Source organism: Leiobunum rupestre, chromosome 2 (assembly GCF_980474605.1).
Source record: "Leiobunum rupestre chromosome 2, qqLeiRupe1.1.hap1, whole genome shotgun sequence".
Taxonomy (NCBI): domain Eukaryota; kingdom Metazoa; phylum Arthropoda; class Arachnida; order Opiliones; family Sclerosomatidae; genus Leiobunum; species Leiobunum rupestre.
Window position 1 is genome coordinate 10,602,919 of NC_143385.1, and position 23,843 is coordinate 10,626,761.

Here is a 23,843-nt window from a genome sequence, read left to right on the forward strand (position 1 = left end):
GCTCTCATATATTGCTTTGTATATTTCCTAAATTACCTTCGATATAAAAATAGTGACTATAATAGATGTAAAATTAATAACAATTGTACTTCACTAGATACCTTTACATGTTTTTTGAAGAGGCGGTATTTTTATTGCAAACTAAGTTTAAGTATGTTTTACCTTTTCGCAGTGTTACGATCATGCTATTAAGAGTTGAGTTTGGAAAAAATGAGCGACAGGCCTCAAATACTTTATTTTTGAAAAATCACCTAGAGTATTTCTATCCATTCTCAATTTCAGTTCCTGAATAATTGTAAGATTTGTAGTTTTTTTAAATGTATTTAAATTTATTGATGATTTTTAATTTTAATAAAGTTAAGGTAGCAGTTTACATATTTTTTAATATTAAACCTTAAATATTAATAATAATAATCAGCTAAGCTAATACCTCAAGGAAAACGCAGACCTAAGTCAACTAGTGATTTGTGAAGCCAATTACGATGAGCCGGGTTAAGTGGGGTGGCGGAGTGGTTAGCACTTTCGCCTTGCAGCAAGAGGAGCCGGGTTCAATTCATGCTTGTGGCCCTGGGTGAAAACTCGGAACAACTCCTTCTGTGAAGAGTTTGCAAGTTATCTCCCCACTAGTTTAAGGGGTTTTCCTAGGTTCTTCGGTTTCCCATTTCCATAAATTCTTGCGGAGGTTAACGGTAGTAGTGAGTGTAGGAAGTTGTTAGTTCTCGTGGCATGAAATGCTTGCAACCACCCTCCTACATATTGTAACCTGGCCACCTGTTTAAGGGCATTAGAAGTCGCCAGGTGACTTGGGCAAAGGGTGGTGCCAAGTGTATTAGTCTAGCTGAATATTATTATTGCGTAGGAGGGTGGGTAGCAAGCCCTTTGTCCCAAGCGAGCCAACAATTCCCTACACTTACTATTAACGCTAACCTCAGCAAGTTTGTATGAAAATGGGAAAACGAAAACATCGGGGAAAACCACCTCTACCCAGGAAGGAGAGAACTGACGAACTCAACGCCGAAGGAGTGGTTTCGAGCTTTTACTCTGTGGCACAAGCTACGACCGAACCTGGTTCTTCTTTCTGTGAGGCGAAATCGCTTACCACCTCGCCAAACCCACTATTTATATTTATAATAAAAAAATTAATAAAAATAAAATAATAAATTTTTTGTTTTAGAAATATATTTTGGTGACTAAGGCCTTTTTGTTTTCCAAAAAAAAAACAAATTCTGCGGAATGTATTTATTAAGTTTAAAGTTAGGGAGAAAGCGAGAACTGACTTAAGAATATCAGATCGCTCTCGGCTGCTGAAAAAAAACCATTTGCCAAAACCAGTCTCACAAACTACACCCCGGATGAGAAATTAAATTAATCTTTAATCGAAAGTGGGTTAGATTTAATTTGTCCGTGAAAGTGTTAATAATAACCTTGCCGAATAAAGCAAAACGCGGTTCTTTTGTAAAGTTTTCCTAGTCTCATTTCCTTCAAGGTATATCGATAATAAAAATCGGAATTTATAGGAAGTTCCTCTACCCTGGAGAGTTAAAATACCGAAATATTAATGAAAAAATCACGCAATTAATCTGCGATCAAACTGCTCCAGGTAATTGAGGAAAATTTAATAAAATTTTACCATATATAGGAACGAAATGTAGAAATAAAGGTTATCTCGTGCGACGTCAACCTTTGAAAGAGTACGAGCAGAAAAACTATTCCTAGAAAGTAGCCACACACACGTGCGACTCCGATATTTCAGAAAAAAAGGCTTACCTTTAATTTGAGCTCTACTTTTTTAGATATTGTGATATCACACCCAACCTGTATATATTAAATGGGGTATAAAAGCATCTGCATATGCATAAAAACATTTAGTCCCCTTAGAAACAATTGAGCGGAAACATCTAGTAAGTAATACCCTCTATATTACCATATTCAGTTCTATTTGTCAGCTATGCAAATTAGCATTTAAGAGGATAATATTTTAAGGGCACTGGAATTTATTTTATTGTCGAATTATTACATTGATGACAGCGGTACTAAATATCATAATGAAAAGTACAAACTTATTTCATAATTTAATAATTTTAATATATTCTTACACAGGTACTGATTATCAGAATTAAAAATTTTAAAATTATTTAATTTTTAATTTTAATATTGTAGATAGCGGTCTGAATAAAGTAATTAAAAATACAAACTTATTTAAAAATGATAATATTTTATACAGAGGTAATGAATATCAGAGTATTAAATAAAAATTATTCAATTATTTTAATATTTTATAAAATTTAAATCTTTCGGTTACTACATTTTTACTTTTTTTTCGCGTAAAGAAGTTTTTAATTTCCGATAATGCATAAAAATTATAAAGACATATAAGTATATTTATCCGGTTATCTCAAATAATTGCAAGTGAAATATTTAGTATGAACCACAAATTTTGGCACACCTTTTGGGCAATTAAAAAAGTTTTTCGGCCATTTTATAGGTTTTTGGGTATAACACGTTTTTTCATATTCTTAAGTATTAAAAGTTATAAGGAAATTGATACTTTTGACACGTCTTCAATTATTTTTTTTTACGAAAAAGATCATTAAGATAATTTTCTAAATAATCAGAAGAAAGAAATATCACGAATTTAGAAATTTCTAAATGAAATTAACATTCTGAAGAAAGCATACGGTAACTAACTATAACCTGTTGTTATCATCAAACATGGTAAATAAGAAAAGCAAATTGAGTCAAAGTAGTTAGTTTAGTCTGAACACTTCATAATGGTGTTCTCAATCTAGAATTAACATGAATTTGATCACTACTAGACATAATGCGTTTAACAAAATTACTAAACATTCGGACCAAATTTGTAAAACACAGAATTTTTCTATAATCAGGTCCAAAATTGGAAACGTACACAATGTGGAACAAGTATTCCATGTTAGCTCTCTTCGTGGTAATGGCTTCTTTATCGATGATGGCTTATGAAGTCCGAGGAGGTAATTTGGAGAAACTCGCTGCATTGGCAACACCATAGCCACGGACATCATTATATTCCTTATTTCGTTCACGGACACCATGGCGATTAATTCCGCTATCTTAATAAAAAAATATTTAAAGTTTTCTATATAGTGAAATGTTTTAGTTGTGCATAGTGATATTTACAAAATGTTGATTTTTAAACATATAAAATACTCATGACAAAGATACGATTATTGAATAAAATATTATTTAACTAAACCTCATTATTGTTTTTGTAATGTTCTTGATTTTATTTCTCTATTTAGTTAGCATTCCTTTTATTTTCTATAAGAAATACCTGGATAGTAGGATCACGCATTTCTGCATTGTTTTGAGTTGAAATGGTTGTCGTTGTCGAAAAATGCCTGAGGTAGTTAGCTTTAGTATAACGGTGCAGTTTAAGTAAGTTCTGCCACGTAGCTTGCCACACTCCAGTCAGGGCCGGACATAGAGATCCTGGGCCCTTAGGCAGATAAGAAGTCTAGGCACCCTTTTCACGCGCTGCATTTACTCTTATCCCTGGAACTAGGCTGTGCCTGAATTTCCCTGATTCAGCGTAGAAGTCTGAGCTCTACGGATAAAAGCTCTTAACAATCGGCGACTAAATATGCGATAATTATGCAACATTGAGATTTAAGGCTGCGTCCGTAAACTGCCAGGCAGAAATCTTCTACCTAGGAATTTGTTCAATATAAATTACGATTGATATTATAGATTTATGCCTTATAGTAATTACGGTCACTAGGCCCCTAGGCCACGGCCTAGGTTGGCTTAGGCGGATATACGGCACTGACTCCAGTCGATTGCTTCAATATTCTGTCAAATGCAATCTGCTTAGAAATGCGATTCTATAGAATTATAAACGTTGATGGCTCTAGATACAAAGGTATAGAAAGCTAATATTATCTGATTTATGGGGTGTGATTTCAATATCATATACACTTGAGATTTTTATGTCTAAAAGGAAGGATCATTTCTTATTCGTGTCGCAATGGATTTTTAATTTCATAAACGGATTAAAATTGTTAAAACTACTCAATTACACATATCCCCAATAAACAAATGGTCTATAACCCGTAACCCAGGTTGTTGACCCTGTATTTGTATTATAGTAACTCATCTATTGATATATAAACTGAAAAAACCCTTACTTTAGATTATTATTTGCTATTACAAGAGCTAATTGACCGGTAAAGAAAAGTTGTAATGTATGATTGTTAAAACAAAAACATGTAAATTTAGCATTTTTATTTGTAAAAAATAATTTCGAAATTCTACAAATATAAACATCAATAAATACGTTTAAATAAATAAATTAACAAAAATATTTTCGTTTCCAAGAAAATTAAGTTTCTGGCTGTTTGAGCACAATTCTTTCACTAATATTACCAAATATATCACACTTAATACCGATGGAATTTCCAATCAGAAAGTGGTTTTTGTTAATTTGGACATCACTCCAGGACATGTCGTATAAAACGTCGTTCAATAATACTTGGCTCCATTTATTAGCGATTCCTTGGCTGGACGAGTAGCTACCTTCTACTTGCAAATCATTCTTGTCCAACAAAACACACGCCGTGTTTCCTGCGAGACTGAAAACGTGATCCGGAAGTGATTTCAAAGCGACCAGCATGGTAAGGCGTTCTTCATTAGGATTGACCATCAGTTCAAATTGTAAACGCTCCGGCCATCTCTTGATGCGCGTGCTGTTAATAACTGTACTGACTGCTCTGAATGGCCCGATATCGCCTTCCTTAGCGATATTAAAGAAATTTGGGATTCGCCAAGCTATGGACATTTCGTAATTTCCAGTTTTGGGGTCATATTTCTCCTTGGAGGTTGTAACTGGACTGTGGGAATTGTCTATTTGGGTAATTGGATTTGCGGTACAATTCCAAACCGAGATTGTAACTCCGACTAAGAAACTAAATGGCTTTATGAAATGCATTTGGTAAAATATTTATATTTTATACTTTAAAGCTCGAAATGCTCAAGATTCGAATAACTTTGCGAGTGTCACGCTGAACGGAATAGCTTCTTTTTATAAGCATTTCAATCCGGATTTTCAAATTTAATCAATATTTCCCAACCGGCGAATAACTTTAGCTCCGGTTCTTTCTATTTTAAGGAGTTTGTTTATCAGCATTTTATTCGGTTTCGTATAAAACAGGTTACGCGTAAATGAAACCCTAGATTATGTTACCGTTAAACCAGCGACGTCATAACAGTTTGAAAGTAGCTGAGCTAACCCGAATTGCTTATCCTTCTGTAATACGGTAAATAAATTCCAGAGTTATCATTTTGCGCCAATCGCAACACGCCATTACCGAGTTGGGTTTTCTTGGTAGCATGTTACGCATTAACAAGTAATGAATTGGAAAATATTGCGGCAATAAACTATCTTAAGAAGTATTCATTTACTATTATTTCCGGATGTTTTATAAAATAAATCGTACACACCGTTTTTATATATAAAGCTATCGAGCCAAATCCGTTTCCGAAAAAAGAAACGTTGCTGTGACGCACTGCGCAGTTCCTTAACGTACTAAAACTATATTTGATTATTTCATTTCATTCATAAATTTTATAACGGTTTTTACTTCCGAATCCAATATCACAACGTCATATAAATTCTGAGAGAAGCACCTTTACAACTTAAATAACTTACGGTTATTAAATTTCTATTCTTCAAATTAATCTTTAACGGATACGTTTTTCCTTAAATGTTAAAGGAGGAGCCAGTTCAAGTTATGAAACGTTTTAATGAATAAAAATGAATACCAATATTGTTTACTATCTTAACAACAGATCCATTAGTTGTCATTAATTTCTATTAAGAAAATCAAAGAACAATCTTCTTTCAAACAGAATTATCAATACTTACGGATTTTACAAATCATTCGCTTCGGCTTCACTGAATACAATCAACTATCTAGTAATCGTTATCTCTCCTTATTTATGATCCATTTTTACGTTTATATTTGTATTATTATCTTTATGGCTTCCATTTGAAGCGCCATCTGTACTATGATACGGGTTATTTAAAGGGCAACGCAAGTGGTCATGCAGGGGGGAACTATGTTTTCTTCAACAAGCCGTAAGTAGGTTTTCCAAGGATGATTTTATACAGCCCGAAAGCCTTATTCTCCTTGGTGTAGCCACGTGGCGCAATTTCGCTCTCATTCGCGAATTTTTCGATTTTCTTCGCTGAGTTAGATCGCAATCAACGAACCCAGGAATTTAGGCCTAGCTTAATTTATTTATTATGGAGAAAAGAACTGGGTTAGTTTCCGAGAGTTGGACTTTGATATTTTCGATTTAACAATGTTTTGGAATAAAATTATTTGTGAATTGAATATTTTTAATAATGGAAGTTGAAACATTAGGCCTTGGACGCGGTAAAGCTCTGCCGCTAGCCTCACATTGGATTAAGAAAATTCAACACCACACACACTCCCGTCTCCCTTAACAATTTCCCTATCATTATAACCCGACAGAATATTTACCTTTTTTTATTTCATTTATTTTGTAGAAGTTTAGGATCCGATTTGTCGGTAAGCACGGAGACTTCACTTTCCTCGGCCATTTTCGCGACTAAAGAATGCATGGATTTTGCGTAAAAACCGCGAGAGGCGCATTTATACAAAATAAATTCGGCAAATATGGTTCTGCTTTTTTTACAGAGGGAAAGGCTATGGCAGATAGCGCATGCGCAGTCGTTCTTTTTATCTATAAGATAATTTACCCCCCTGCATGGTCACTTGCGTTACCCTTTAAAAACCTGGTCGTTGTAAATTAAATGTTGAAATAATGAATGAAATTTTGTAGTTTAATTCAGATAAAGAAAATACGAAAACGAGAACTTCGGTAGAAGAGGTAAAAAAGACCAACATCGTTTGGGGAAACTAAATTACATTTATTTGATAAGTTAGTCTTAACTTGTAACTTCGCCTTGAAGGCCTATCGGCCAAAGTACCGCGTATCGGTTTAACTTATTAAATAAATATATTTTAGTGTCCCCAAACGGTGTTGGTCTGTTTTACCTCTTCGATTGAGTTTAACGAAAGTACGACTTACTTTAAAAGGTTTTTTAATAAAACAATTATTACAATTTTCGAACTAACAAATCAATTTTTATGAAAAATTAATATTAGATCTTTCGATGTTTTAGATTTGTTTTTGCTTACGCATAATACAAAATTAAGCTTTGGAAACTACATTTAACTAAATAGTTATATTCATCGTCTCTGATAAAATTATTATCAATTATTTTTTGGATACAGAATATTACCTAAACCCTTGAACAAACTTATTAATCGGAATTTGCCATTTTGACTGTTTTTGCCTTATTTGTATGAAATATAGAATTGATCTTTCTTGTGAATATACTCGAAATTTGTCAGTACTTACTTTTTGCAAGCACTAACTACAGAGAGGGCGATGAGAAAAAGATATATTTTTGATTGAATTTTAAAATTGAACTAACGATGACTAGTCAAGTCGATTCATTTAGAACGGGGGAGTGCTATCCTATACTCGTAAATGTCAATCATTAACTTTTCCCTACTTTTTCTATGATATTTTTCTAAATTTGAACGTGGTACCTTCTAGCGCAATCAAACATAAAAACAATGGTGCCCTATTTTAAATAGTTTTGATTGACCTATTCTCCTCATTGGTCCATATATATTTGAACAAGCTTCTCAGAATAGCCCTATTGCAATCTTCTTTTTTTTTCATTCTTAATTGTAGGAATAGAATATCAGGTTAGGGCCGCCTAGCAGGCCCGGGCCCCAGTGAAATATAAATTACGGGCCCCAAGAGAGCTGTTACTATTGGAGACAGTTGTACTTTTTCGGAGAGAAGAATACTTTGGTTGTTCAAACCCGGGCCCGTAGGCTGCACGGTCCCCGGTTATTGGTTTCGGCTTCCCCTTTCTCTTATCGGGCCTGGATCAGGGCGCAGATTGGACCACGCGAACATTTATTTAGGAAGGCGAACTAGAATCCGTTATTTCTCTTTAGTTTGGTTGTCTGTGATTCCTTTCTAACTACCCTCTAGCCCAGGGGCAGACCACAATTTAAAAATTTAACAATTTAAAAATTTAACAATTTAAAAATTTAACAATTTAAAAATTTAACAATTTAAAAATTTAACAATTTAAAAATTTAACAATTTAAAAATTTAACAATTTAAAAATTTAACAATTTAAAAATTTAACAATTTAAAAATTTAACAATTTAAAAATTTAACAATTTAAAAATTTAACAATTTAAAAATTTAACAATTTAAAAATTTAACAATTTAAAAATTTAACAATTTAAAAATTTAACAATTTAAAAATTTAACAATTTAAAAATTTAACAATTTAAAAATTTAACAATTTAAAAATTTAACAATTTAAAAATTTAACAATTTAAAAATTTAACAATTTAAAAATTTAACAATTTAAAAATTTAACAATTTAAAAATTTAACAATTTAAAAATTTAACAATTTAAAAATTTAACAATTTAAAAATTTAAAAATTTAAAAATTTAACAATTTAAAAATTTAACAATTTAAAAATTTAACAATTTAAAAATTTAACAATTTCAAAATTTAACAATTTAAAAATTTAACAATTTAAAAATTTAACAATTTAAAAATTTAACAATTTAAAAATTTAACAATTTAAAAATTTAACAATTTAAAAATTTAACAATTTAAAAATTTAACAATTTAAAAATTTTAAAATTTTAAAATTTAAAAATTTAAAAATTTAACAATTTAAAAATTTTAACAATTTAAAAATTTTAACAATTTAAAAATTTTAACAATTTAAAAATTTAACAATTTAAAAATTTAACAATTTAAAAATTTAACAATTTAAAAATTTAACAATTTAAAAATTTAACAATTTAAAAATTTAACAATTTAAAACTTTAACAATTTAAAAATTTAACAATTTAAAAATTTAACAATTTAAAACTTTAACAATTTAAAAATTTAACAATTTAAAAATTTAACAATTTAAAAATTTAACAATTTAAAAATTTAACAATTTAAAAATTTAACAATTTAAAAATTTAACAATTTAAAAATTTAACAATTTAAAAATTTAACAATTTAAAAATTTAACAATTTAAAAATTTAACAATTTAAAAATTTAACAATTTAAAAATTTAACAATTTAAAAATTTAACAAGTTAAAAATTTAACAGTTTAAAAATTTAACAATTTAAAAATTTAACAATTTAAAAATTTAACATTTTAAAAATTTAACAATTTAAAAATTTAACAATTTAAAAATTTAACAATTTAAAAATTTAACAATTTAAAAATTTAACAATTTAAAACTTTAACAATTTAAAAATTTAACAATTTAAAAATTTAACAATTTAAAACTTTAACAATTTAAAAATTTAACAATTTAAAAATTTAACAATTTAAAAATTTAACAATTTAAAAATTTAACAATTTAAAAATTTAACAATTTAAAAATTTAACAATTTAAAAATTTAACAATTTAAAAATTTAACAATTTAAAAATTTAACAATTTAAAAATTTAACAATTTAAAAATTTAACAATTTAAAAATTTAACAGTTTAAAAATTTAACAATTTAAAAATTTAACAATTTAAAAATTTAACATTTTAAAAATTTAACAATTTAAAAATTTAACAATTTAAAAATTTAACAATTTAAAAATTTAACAATTTAAAAATTTAACAATTTAAAAATTTAACAATTTAAAAATTTAACAATTTAACAATTTAACAATTTGACAATTTAACAATTTAAAAATTTAACAATTTAAAAATTTAACAATTTAAAAATTTAACAATTTAAAACTTTAACAATTTAAAAATTTAACAATTTAAAAATTTAACAATTTAAAAATTTAACAATTTAAAAATTTAACAATTTAAAAATTTAACAATTTAAAAATTTAACAATTTAAAAATTTAACAATTTAAAAATTTTAAAATTTTAAAATTTAAAAATTTAAAAATTTAACAATTTAAAAATTTTAACAATTTAAAAATTTTAACAATTTAAAAATTTTAACAATTTAAAAATTTAACAATTTAAAAATTTAACAATTTAAAAATTTAACAATTTAAAAATTTAACAATTTAAAAATTTAACAATTTAAAAATTTAACAATTTAAAACTTTAACAATTTAAAAATTTAACAATTTAAAAATTTAACAATTTAAAACTTTAACAATTTAAAAATTTAACAATTTAAAAATTTAACAATTTAAAAATTTAACAATTTAAAAATTTAACAATTTAAAAATTTAACAATTTAAAAATTTAACAATTTAAAAATTTAACAATTTAAAAATTTAACAATTTAAAAATTTAACAATTTAAAAATTTAACAATTTAAAAATTTAACAAGTTAAAAATTTAACAGTTTAAAAATTTAACAATTTAAAAATTTAACAATTTAAAAATTTAACATTTTAAAAATTTAACAATTTAAAAATTTAACAATTTAAAAATTTAACAATTTAAAAATTTAACAATTTAAAAATTTAACAATTTAAAACTTTAACAATTTAAAAATTTAACAATTTAAAAATTTAACAATTTAAAACTTTAACAATTTAAAAATTTAACAATTTAAAAATTTAACAATTTAAAAATTTAACAATTTAAAAATTTAACAATTTAAAAATTTAACAATTTAAAAATTTAACAATTTAAAAATTTAACAATTTAAAAATTTAACAATTTAAAAATTTAACAATTTAAAAATTTAACAATTTAAAAATTTAACAATTTAAAAATTTAACAATTTAAAAATTTAACAATTTAAAAATTTAACAATTTAAAAATTTAACAGTTTAAAAATTTAACAATTTAAAAATTTAACAATTTAAAAATTTAACATTTTAAAAATTTAACAATTTAAAAATTTAACAATTTAAAAATTTAACAATTTAAAAATTTAACAATTTAAAAATTTAACAATTTAAAAATTTAACAATTTAAAAATTTAACAATTTAACAATTTAACAATTTGACAATTTAACAATTTAAAAATTTAACAATTTAAAAATTTAACAATTTAAAAATTTAACAATTTAAAACTTTAACAATTTAAAAATTTAACAATTTAAAAATTTAACAATTTAAAAATTTAACAATTTAAAAATTTAACAATTTAAAAATTTAACAATTTAAAAATTTAACAATTTAAAAATTTAACAATTTAAAAATTTTAAAATTTTAAAATTTAAAAATTTAAAAATTTAACAATTTAAAAATTTTAACAATTTAAAAATTTTAACAATTTAAAAATTTTAACAATTTAAAAATTTAACAATTTAAAAATTTAACAATTTAAAAATTTAACAATTTAAAAATTTAACAATTTAAAAATTTAACAATTTAAAAATTTAACAATTTAAAACTTTAACAATTTAAAAATTTAACAATTTAAAAATTTAACAATTTAAAACTTTAACAATTTAAAAATTTAACAATTTAAAAATTTAACAATTTAAAAATTTAACAATTTAAAAATTTAACAATTTAAAAATTTAACAATTTAAAAATTTAACAATTTAAAAATTTAACAATTTAAAAATTTAACAATTTAAAAATTTAACAATTTAAAAATTTAACAATTTAAAAATTTAACAAGTTAAAAATTTAACAGTTTAAAAATTTAACAATTTAAAAATTTAACAATTTAAAAATTTAACATTTTAAAAATTTAACAATTTAAAAATTTAACAATTTAAAAATTTAACAATTTAAAAATTTAACAATTTAAAAATTTAACAATTTAAAACTTTAACAATTTAAAAATTTAACAATTTAAAAATTTAACAATTTAAAACTTTAACAATTTAAAAATTTAACAATTTAAAAATTTAACAATTTAAAAATTTAACAATTTAAAAATTTAACAATTTAAAAATTTAACAATTTAAAAATTTAACAATTTAAAAATTTAACAATTTAACAATTTAACAATTTGACAATTTAACAATTTGACAATTTAACAATTTAAAAATTTAACAATTTAAAAATTTAACAATTTAAAACTTTAACAATTTAAAACTTTAACAATTTAAAAATTTAACAATTTAAAAATTTTAACAATTTAAAAATTTTAACAATTTAAAAATTTAACAATTTAAAAATTTAACAATTTAAAAATTTAACAATTTAAAAATTTAACAATTTAAAAATTTAACAATTTAAAAATTTAACAATTTAAAACTTTAACAATTTAAAAATTTAACAATTTAAAAATTTAACAATTTAAAACTTTAACAATTTAAAAATTTAACAATTTAAAAATTTAACAATTTAAAAATTTAACAATTTAAAAATTTAACAATTTAAAAATTTAACAATTTAAAAATTTAACAATTTAAAAATTTAACAATTTAAAAATTTAACAATTTAAAAATTTAACAATTTAAAAATTTAACAATTTAAAAATTTAACAAGTTAAAAATTTAACAGTTTAAAAATTTAACAATTTAAAAATTTAACAATTTAAAAATTTAACATTTTAAAAATTTAACAATTTAAAAATTTAACAATTTAAAAATTTAACAATTTAAAAATTTAACAATTTAAAAATTTAACAATTTAAAACTTTAACAATTTAAGAATTTAACAATTTAAAAATTTAACAATTTAAAACTTTAACAATTTAAAAATTTAACAATTTAAAAATTTAACAATTTAAAAATTTAACAATTTAAAAATTTAACAATTTAAAAATTTAACAATTTAAAAATTTAACAATTTAAAAATTTAACAATTTAAAAATTTAACAATTTAAAAATTTAACAATTTAAAAATTTAACAATTTAAAAATTTAACAGTTTAAAAATTTAACAATTTAAAAATTTAACAATTTAAAAATTTAACATTTTAAAAATTTAACAATTTAAAAATTTAACAATTTAAAAATTTAACAATTTAAAAATTTAACAATTTAAAAATTTAACAATTTAAAAATTTAACAATTTAACAATTTAACAATTTGACAATTTAACAATTTGACAATTTAACAATTTAAAAATTTAACAATTTAAAAATTTAACAATTTAAAACTTTAACAATTTAAAACTTTAACAATTTAAAAATTTAACAATTTAACAATTTAACAATTTGACAATTTAACAATTTGACAATTTAACAATTTGACAATTTAACAATTTAAAAATTTAACAATTTAAAAATTTAACAATTTAAAAATTTAACAATTTAAAACTTTAACAATTTAAAAATTTAACAATTTAAAAATTTAACAATTTAAAAATTTAACAATTTAAAAATTTAACAATTTAAAAATTTAACAATTTAAAAATTTAACAATTTAAAAATTTAACAATTTAAAAATTTAACAATTTAAAAATTTAACAATTTAAAAATTTAACAATTTAAAAATTTAACAATTTAAAAATTTTAACAATTTAAAAATTTTAACAATTTAAAAATTTTAACAATTTAAAAATTTAACAATTTAAAAATTTAACAATTTAAAAATTTAACAATTTAAAAATTTAACAATTTAAAAATTTAACAATTTAAAAATTTAACAATTTGACAATTTAACAATTTGACAATTTAACAATTTAAAAATTTAACAATTTAAAAATTTAACAATTTAACAATTTAACAATTTGACAATTTAACAATTTGACAATTTAACAATTTAAAAATTTAAAAATTTAACAATTTAACAATTTAACAATTTAACAATTTAACAATTTTAAAATATAAAAATTTAAAAATTTAACAATTTAACAATTTAACAATTTGACAATTTAACAATTTGACAATTTAACAATTTAAAAATTTAAAAATTTAACAATTTGACATTTTAAAAATTTAACATTTTAAAAATTTAACAGTTTGACAATTTGACAATTTAAAAATTTAACAATTCGACTTTTAAAAATTTAACAGTTTGACAATTTGACAATTTTGACAATTTGACAATTTGATAATTTGATAATTTTTAAATTGTAAATAATGGTACTGAATATCGGAATTGAAAATTAAAAAAAATTAATTATTAATTTTAATATTGTAGATAGCGGTCTGAATATAGTAATTAAAAATACAAACTTATTTTAAAATGTTAATATTTTATACAGAGGTAATGAATATCAGAATATTGAACCAAAATTATTAAATTTTAAAATTCAACTTTTTTTGGTTACTACATTTTTAATTTTTTTTCGCACAAAGATGTTTTTAATATCCGATAATGCAGAACTTAAGGGGTGTTCATACTAAACAAATGATAAATAACAAATAAGTGTATTTATAAAGTTAATTCAAATAATTTCAAGTGAAATATGTAGTATGAACCACAAATATTGGCACACATTTTGGGCAATTAACAAAAAGTTTTTTTCCCGGCCATTTCATAGGTTTTTGGGTAAACCACGTTTTTTCATATTTTGAAGCATTTAAAGTTTTAATGAAATTGACACTTTTGACACGTCTTCAATTAACTTTTTACGAAAAAGATAATTAAGATAATCTTCTAAATAATCAGAAGAAAGAAATATCTTATGTAATTAAATAAAATGAACGCATAAAGAAATTTCCAAATAAAATTAACATTCTGAAGAAAGCATACGGTAGCTAACTATAACATGATGTTATCATCAAACATGGTAAATAAGAAAAGCAAATTGAGTCAAAGTAGTTAGTTTAGTCTGTACACTTCATAATGGTGTTCTTAATCTAGAATTAACATGAATTTGATCACTACTAGACAAAATGCGTTTAACAAAATTATGAAACTTTCGGAACCAATTTTTAAAATACTGAATTTTTCTATAATCAGGTTCGAAATTGGAAACGTACACAATGTGGAACAAGTATTCAATGTTAGCTCTCTTCGTGGTGATAGTTTCTTTGTCGATGATGGCTTATGAAGTCCAAGGAGGTAATTTGGAGAAACTCGCTGCATTGGCATTGATTCTGAAAGCCCAGCAACACCACAGCCACGGACATCATTATATTCCTTATTTCGTTCACGGACACCATGGTGATTAATTCCGCTATCTTAATAAAAAAATATTTAAATGAAATGTTTTAGCTGTACATAGTGATATTTACAAAATGTTGATTTTAAAATATATAAAATACTCATGACAAAGATACGATTATTGAATAAAATATTATTAAACTAAACTTCATTATTGTTTTTGAAATGTTATTGATACAATTTCTCAATTTAGTTAGACTTCATTAACATTCTTATTACTTTCTATAAGAAATACCTGCCTATAGTCGGATCACGTGTTTCTGCAAGGTATACAAGCATTGTTTTGAGTTGAAATGGTTGTCGTTGTCGAAAAATGCCAGAGGTGTAGTTAGCTTTAGTGTTACGGTGTAGTTTGAGCAGTTTGAGCATGTTTGGCCACGTAGCTTTCCCCACTCCGGTTGATATCTTCAATATTTTGTCAACTGCGATCTGCTTAGAAATGTGATTCTATCGAATTACAAACGTTGATGGCAAGGGTCGAACCGAGCCTCGGCCATTTGGAAAACCCTCGGTCTCGGTCCGAGGGTCGTCTAAATATAGCCGAGGAACCGAGGATTTTTTCGCTCTTATTAAAAACATGAATAACTGAAATTTTGGCCCATTTTCTACCGTAAAATTTATATCTAAGGAGTATGAATATGTGGAGACGATCATCCGGCTACCGGCACCTTGAACGCTTTTTCCCCTCTCTTGCGCGGAGGAGGAGTCAATACTCGAAAGTTTTAGTTTTAGTTTTGTAACTTTGGTTTTAGGGGGCGCGGCTGCTTGGAGGGACGAAACATCTACAATATTTGATATTAAAACTTTTATTTGGAAGCTTTATTTATCCATTTGACCATTTAACCGTTGCCTCGGCCTCTGATGGGTTAGAGTGTGCAATAACTGGTGGCTTTACCGGGGAGTCGGGGTCCGGCTCTTGTAACCCATAAAGGCGGTGGCGCACTGGGAGATGTTAGCTCTGATCAAATGGTCCTATCTCCACCTCCGACTTCGGTCAGGTTTGGGCTGGATACTGGGCTAACGGAGAGGGTCCAGGCAAACTGGTCACCTCGGATTTGTCACCTGTCCGGGCTAGGGGGACGCTGGCGTAGGGCACTATGATGATAGGCCTCCGGTGGTTTGGTCTCTGTTACTAGGTCCACCGGGCTATAAATTCTGACACACTGCCTCGGCCTCAGCCTCGGTGCCGAGGCCGAGCATTTTTGAACCCTCGGCCTCGGCAGTTTTTCGACCCTTGTTCGAACTTGATGGTTCTAGGTACAAAGGTAAAGAAAGCTAATATTATCTGATTTACGGGGTGTGATTTCAGTATCAGAGATACCAATTTTAAAAATGGAAGTATTATTTCTTATTCGTGTCGAATAGAGCGTTCTATAAAATCAGTGTGGTGTGCTTTCCCCCTTTTGAGTTCGGAGGAGGTGAAGGTTTGGTCGGTTTTTCGTGTGAGAGAAAAATATTTATCTGGCAAACCCGTAAGAAATTGAGAGCAGTCGATTTTTAGGAGTAGCGTAGTTGCTAGCCTAGGCTTCACCAATTTCCGGCTTTCCGCGTCGTTTTTCTTATTTTAAATGATTTTTGTAATAAATGTATGATGGGAAATAAGCAAAATACTAGTCCCAAATCCACGGGTTAAAAAAGAAACTTAGATTATGAAAATATTCTTAACACCAAACATACTTCAACCCCAAGGGTCCCTCCTACAACTCCTAAAAGGTGCGTTTCTAAAATATTCATATAAAGACAGGACATAAGCCGAATTATCTTAAACCAAAGAATAACAAATGTTGTTAGTCTTAGAAGTGAAGAGAAGCACATTGTGAAAAACTAAATGAAAAGAGACTTAAAATGTTTTTAAAATTCACAATTTATTTATTTAAAAAATCCAACGTTTCGCAGGAAGTTCCACTTTTGCACAATTTGAAATATTTAATTTAAATATTTCAAATTGTGCAAAAGTGGAAGTTCCACCGAAACGTTAGATTTTTTAAATAAATAAATTGTGAATTTTAAAACCATTTTAAGCCTCTTTTCATTTTGTTGTTAGTCTTGCTGAACTAGCTCTATAGTCTGTATAAAAAGTTTGGCTGGTTTTGTGCCGATTTTATAGAACGCTCTATTGGATTAATTAAATTAAATTCATAAACGGACGAAATTCGTTGAAAGTGCTCAGTTAAACAAATCCCCAATAAAAAATGGTTTATTACCTATAACCCTGAAATCTTTGTCCATGGTGTTGACCCTGTATTTACCATATAGTAACTCATCTATGGATATTAAACCTAAAAAAACCCCTACTTAAGATTATTAAGATAGTTTTATCAAAGCTAGAGATGCTATTCCAAATCTCTATTTTATAGAAATTAATCGTTAATTATGATCGTTCTTATAATGTGAGCGTATAATGTTATAATTGGTATTACAAGAGCTATTTGACCGGTAAAGAAAAGTGGTAATGTATGATTGTTAACACAAAAACATATAAATTTAGCATTTTTATTTGTAAAATATAATTTCGAAATTCTACAAATATAAACATCAATAAATACGTTTAAATAAATAAATTAACAAAAATATTTTCGTTTCCAAGAAAATTAAGTTTCTGGCTGTTTGAGCACAATTCTTTCACTAATATTACCAAATATATCACACTTAATACTGATGGAATTTCCAATCAGAAAGTGGTTTTTGTTAATTTGGACATCACTCCAGGACATGTCGTATAAAACGTCGTTCAATAATACTTGGCTCCATTTATTAGCGATTCCTTGGCTGGACGAGTAGCTACCTTCTACTTGCAAATCATTCTTGTCCAACAAAACACACGCCGTGTTTCCTGCGAGACTGAAAACGTGATCCGGAAGTGATTTCAAAGCGACCAGCATGGTAAGGCGTTCTTCATTAGGATTGACCATCAGTTCAAATTGTAAACGCTCCGGCCATCTCTTGATGCGCGTGCTGTTAATAACTGTACTGACTGCTCTGAATGGCCCGATATCGCCTTCCTTAGCGATATTAAAGAAATTTGGGATTCGCCAAGCTATGGACATTTCGTAATTTCCAGTTTTGGGGTCATATTTCTCCTTGGAGGTTGTAACTGGACTGTGGGAATTGTCTATTTGGGTAATTGGATTTGCGGTACAATTCCAAACCGAGATTGTAACTCCGACTAAGAAACTAAATGGCTTTATGAAATGCATTTGGTAAAATATTTATATTTTATACTTTAAAGCTCGAAATGCTCAAGATTCGAATAACTTTGCGAGTGTCACGCTGAACGGAATAGCTTCTTTTTATAAGCATTTCAATCCGGATTTTCAAATTTAATCAGTATTTCCCAACCGGCGAATAACTTTAGCTCCGGTTCTTTCTATTTTAAGGAGTTTGTTTATCAGCATTTTATTCGGTTTCGTGAAAAACAGGTTACGGGTAAATGGAACCTAAGATTATGATACCGTAAAACCAGCGACGTCATAACAGTTTGAAAGTAGCTGAGCTAACTCAAATTACTTATCCTTCTGTAATACGCCAAATAAATTCCAGAATTATCATTTTCCGCCAATCACAACACGCCATTACCGAGTTGGGTTTTCTTGGTAGCATGTTACGCATTAACAAGTAATGAATTGGAAAATATTGCGGCAATAAACTATCTTAAGAAGTATTCATTAACTATTATTTCCGGATGTTTTATAAAATAAATCGTACACACCGTTTTTATATATAAAGCTATCGAGCCAAATCCGTTTCCGAAAAAAGAAAAGTTGCTGTGACGCACTGCGCAGTTCCTTAACGTACTAAAACTATATTTGATAATTTCATTTCATTCATAAATTTTATAACGGTTTTTACTTCCGAATCCAATATCGCAACGTCATATAAATTGTGAGAGAAGCACCGTTACAACTTAAATAACTTACGGTTATTAAATTTCTATTTTTTAATTAATCGTTAACGGAAAAGTCTTTAATTAAAAGTTGAATGGAGGAGCCAGTTCAAGTTATAAAACTTTTTAATGAATAAATACAAATATTGTTGTCATTAATTTCTATTGAGACAATCAAAGAACCATCTTTTTTTAAACAAAATTATTCATTATTATTGATTTTACAAATCGTTCGTCTCGGCTGAAGTCACTAACGAGGAGACGACCCGAGGTGTTACACACCGATTTCGTTCAAACTCGAGGGATTGGTAGACCTTCATTTAACTTGAAAAATCATAAAGGGAATTTATTCAATGGGCAACGAAAAATGTTTTTAACAACATAAAATGGAAATTTTTCCTATTTAAGCCATATCGGTTCATTTTCACCCATTTGGTTCAAATTGATCAAAATGTGATCAATTTTGATTTTCTTCGTCAATTTTTAACATTTTTTTTATAATTTTGGTATTTTAAAATCTTTTCAATTTTTTAAAATTTTTCACAGGGGACCCTCGGAATCGGTCCAAATCCCATGTTATTTTCAATGGGAAAATTTCCATTTTATGTTGTCAAAAACATTTTTCGTTGCCATGGCAAAACCGTTGCCCATTGAATAAAATCCCTTTAGTATTTTTCAAGTTACATGAAGGTCTACCAATCCCAAGAGTTTGAACAAAATCGGTGTGTAACACCTCGGGTAGTCTCCTTTAAGAACAATCAACTATCTACTAATCGTTCTCTCTCATATTCGCGATTCTATTTTAGGTTTATGTTTTTTATTATTATTTTTGGGCTTCCATTTGAAGCAACACCCGTACTATGATAAGGGACGTACAATGGACCGCGGGGCATTTAAAAACCTGTCCGTTGTAATTTAAATGTTGAAATTTTGAAGATTTCAGATAATGAAAGTACAACTAAAGGTTTTCGAATAAAACATTTATTATGAATAAAAAAAACAATATTTTCTTAGATCTTTCGACTATAGCATAAGATTTTGTGTGCTTAAAATCTGTTAAGCTTACAACTGTTTTTCATTTGTTTTCGTTTGCCAAATTAAGCTGTGGAACCTCAATTTAACTAAATATTTCTAATTTTCACCTCTGATAATATAATTTTAAATTGAAATTCCAATTTTCTTTTATACCTAAGATTACCCAAACCCTTGAACAAACTCCATTCAAGTAATGCTACTTGTTAATCGGAATTTGCTATTTGGACTGTTTTTGCCTTATTGGTATAAAATATAGTGTTGACCTATCTTGTGATTATACTCGAAATTTGTCAGTACTTATTGCAATCCTCTTTTTTTTTAATTCTTAATTGCGAGAGTAGAAGATCGGGGCAGAGTCACCGAGAGCCGGCACGGGCCCCGGGAAAATATAAATCACGGGCTCCAAGAGAGCTGTTACTATTGGAGACAGTTGTACTTTTTCGGAGAGAAGAATTTTTCGGTTGTTCAAACCGGGGCCCCTAGGCTGCACGGGTCCCGGGTTATTTGTTTAGGCTTCTCCCCTCTCTTAACAGGCCTGGATCAGGGCACAGATTGGGACCACGCGTTAAACATTTATTTAGGAAGGCGAACTAGAATCCGTTATTTCTCTTTAGTTTGGTTGTCTGTGATTCCTTTCAAACTACCCTCTAGCCAAGGGGCAGATCACTTTGTTACAGGGTGCCTAATAATCATGATTAAAAATGTAATCATGATTTAATCATTTTATATATTTGTCCATTCAAAGCTAAATATTTCATATTAAACTAATCTAATCACGATTTAATTAAACGAGGGTGTAGAGGTCGGGGACGGTTAATCCATGTTTAAATTGTTTTTTTTTTTGGAAAAAATGTAGACCTGAAAATTTACCGGTTAATATTTCGGAAAATGATTAAAAAACATGTATTATTCGTTAAATTTCAGCTTTTTATCGAAAAAACTTAGTTTTGCGATTAATTTTACAAATTTATCAAAAAAGTTAATCGGATAATACAGAAATATAAATTACTCGATCAAAACGTTTTACGAATAATTTTGAGAGCTTTATCTATTGAATAAAAGTTAACCATCCCGACCTCTACGAGGGTGTGCTAATAATCATTGGAGTGAGCTGTCTCTCGCCTCTAGCTATAGTGAATTGTTGTATTACCAGTAACCCGTCATTTTCAGTTTTACCATAAGTTAATGATACCTCTAAATATCCAAATGGCCTGCTGCCTATGGCGGATATGCTTGTCCAAATCGACCTATGTCTCTCCGCACTGCGTATCAAAGTAGCCTTAACATACACTTGGAACTGCTGAAGCTGACGTTTCATTAATCCCGTTTGGTGCAAGGCTAGCTTGAACTTCCCCAAAAGAGATACATTTCGGTATTCCCTTAGAAAATTCGTTCCCCCCGCAGAGGACAAAGAACTTTTTTTGCTATTGGTTTATTTCTCTCAGCCCAATATAGTTTCATTCTCGACCGCACAGCGGCGCTGGGTCCGAGATATTTTTAAAATCTTTCATTTTCGCGGGAATCTTAGAGACATCACATTTTCTGGACCAAAAAAATGAAGATTATCTGTTCTTCTGTCGGGTACTAAAAGTCATTGCCCCACAATGTCAGTACTTTCTGGCTGGTGGATCGGTCAAAGTTCACTAAATCTGCTTCGTTTCAAAGTTTATTTTATTAGTGATCTACAAATGTTCTACGCTTATGGCTTTTTATGTCGTTAGCCGTGCCGGGAGTAGTGGCTCACTCCTGTAATCCCAGGCGTCCGGGAGGCAGAGTTTGTGGATGGCCGTGTGAGGCCTACCACCAATCCCCCAACGGGTGGTCGGAATACTTCCGCCACGGGTGTCCCCACCCCTGTCCCCACGTATCCCCCCGTTGGCGTGGCCGTTACACATATCTCGCCCTGATTAATCAGTTATTGTGTGCTGGTGTCTAAAGCCTTGGGTCGACACCGATGTGTGGATATCAAAAAAAAATGTCGTTAGCCGTGATATAATTTACCATTTCAGTGAGAAACGTACATCGATTACATTAATTACACTAATTAAAGTTTATTAAGCTTTCCTCCCGGTACAATTTCACTTGATAGCATTGTTTTGCGGCATCTAGTTTAACTGCTTTATGTTAAAATACTTAACCGATATTAACCAAGCTTCGAAGGCAACATCATGTCAATTCATGAAAGGCTTAACATGACCCGTCTAAGGATATTAGACCATGATTCCGATATATGCATACCTGGGATTTGAGAAAACTTCGGATTCAACTCCTTGGCCTCCCGAGGAAGGTTTTTAAGAGACCATATTATAAATAAAATCACACCAGTATGCACGAAGGTTTTTGACGGGACAAACAAAGGGTATGCAAGAGGTATCCCTTGATGTTGAACCATCATACTGGTAAATCACCTCAGTTATATTAAATAGGATCATTTGTAAAAACTAGTTGCCTACTATTACTGTCCACCAATTTTATTTTTATTCAAGTAGCAACTATTTGGCTGCATAAATGATAAATGATAAATTGGACTTTGTGATATAAAACTAATATTAGCTTAATTAAGAATGTACTGTATGATTTTCAAACTATAAAAAACCTGTAATTTTAGAATTATTTTTATTTAAATCATTTAAAAGATTTACAAATAAAAAATTCAATGAATAATAATTTAAATATATTGAATAATGTACTTTTCAGTTATAAATAAATTAAATTAATGAAAAATATTTTTATGATACAAAAAAAAAACCCAATCGCGACCAATTACAGCAAAATTATTTTTCTAAGGTTACCAATTATAGCGCACTTGATTCTAAGAGAAGTTCCATTTCCAAAAACATTTTTGTTCAGTTGAATTTGACCCCAGGACGTGGCATATAAAACTCTGTTCAATAATACTTTGTTCCATTTATTAACGATGTATTCGCTGAAAGAGTGGCTACCATCTACTTGATCATTGTGAATGTCCAACAAAATGCACCTTGTGTTTCCTGTCAAGGCGAAAATTTTATCCGGAAAAGATTTCAATGCGACTAACATGGTAAGCCGTTCTTCATTAGGATTTACTGTTAGTTCGAATTGTAAATCTCCTGGCTTGCCATTGTGGCACTTTCCGTTAACAACTCTACTGACTGTTCTGAATGGCCCGATATCCCCATCTTGAGCAATTTCAAAGAAATTTGGTATTTGCCAAGTTATGGATATTTCGTAGTCACCGGTTCTGGAGTTATATCTCCCTTTCGATGTAACATCATTGTCTGTAGTTTTACTAGGGTATATTTTACAATTTTGTACTGGCGTATAATTCCAAACCAAAACTGCAAATCCCACTGATAAACTTAACCGCTTTATTAATTGCATTTTTCAAAATAAAATATTTCGGTTAGTATTGGTTAACTGTAAAGTTCCAAATGCTCGGGATTCGAATAACTTTGAGAGTGTTATGCTGAACGTAATAGCTTCTGTTTATATGCATTTCTATCCGGATTTTCTGACGTATTCGAATTAAATACGTATTTCACAACCAAATAAAATCCATAGAACAGGTTCTTTCCAAAAAGAAGTTCCTTTATCAACATTTGAGTCTATTTCAGAATAAAATCATTGTACGTAAGCTCGTAATGAGTAAATAAAGATTAAATTAACTACAAACCAAAGCAACCATAGAAGTTGACAAGTAACTGAGCTAACTGTGATTGCTTATCCTTCTGTGATATGATGCATAAATTTCAGAATTACCCTCGAAACACATTTTAGGCCAATCGCAACATGGTTTAACAGAGGCGTTTCCTTGGTTACAAGTTACTCACTTGAAAGTTATGAATTGGAAAATATATTGCAGCATTATGCGATCTTACTATATCATAAACCCAGCTTACAATT

The 23,843-nt window shown here is 27.8% G+C and overlaps 1 long non-coding RNA gene across 1 annotated transcript; it reads left to right on the top strand.

Moving 5' to 3' along the window:
- Window positions 1-1,873: 1,873 nt before the first annotated feature.
- LOC149956084 (uncharacterized) lies at window positions 1,874-15,148 on the top strand. Its single transcript, XR_016478154.1, has 3 exons — window positions 1,874-1,901; window positions 2,889-2,990; window positions 14,942-15,148. It is a non-coding gene; the product is annotated as an uncharacterized LOC149956084 (long non-coding RNA).
- Window positions 15,149-23,843: the final 8,695 nt, after the last annotated feature.